Raw genomic sequence first — 545 nt, forward strand, 5'->3', positions numbered from 1 at the left:
GTGGCCAGCCATGGGAAGATGACAGGGATGTTCTCTGTCTGGGTAACACATGTGGAACATTGTCCCCCGCCTGCCGTGCCTCACAGAGAGAAAGCTGCTGACAGCTCCGATGTGACTCCCAGGTTTAGGAGTTCCTTGGGCCAAGTTTCTGCTCACAGTCCTGCCGGGAGCCGGTCCATCCTTGCTGCTTGACACAGTCGCTGCAGGGAAGAAACATCTGCACAGCATATGTTTCAAGGGACCTGGCGTATATAGCATACTGTTCTTAATATGTTTGCTCCCCTTAGCGCTATGTGTTTTAACCAAGGTCACCTCTCCGAGAAAGGTTGTTTCCCCAGGTAGGGATTTTTCCCTGAAGTTAGGGAGGGGATAAAACCCCTTAACTAAGTGCCAGGCGGGTAGTTAATCACTTTAACTACAAACAATCACACTTAAGCTACATAATCTTTACTCCCTGGAATGGAGATAAGAAACGCCCTAACCTTTGGAATAGAGATTGATAGGATTGGAATCAACTGGTATAAATACAGATGTAACAAGACAAC

The sequence above is a fragment of the Myotis brandtii genome, unplaced genomic scaffold (genome assembly GCF_000412655.1).
Source record: "Myotis brandtii unplaced genomic scaffold, ASM41265v1 scaffold693, whole genome shotgun sequence".
NCBI lineage: Eukaryota > Metazoa > Chordata > Mammalia > Chiroptera > Vespertilionidae > Myotis > Myotis brandtii.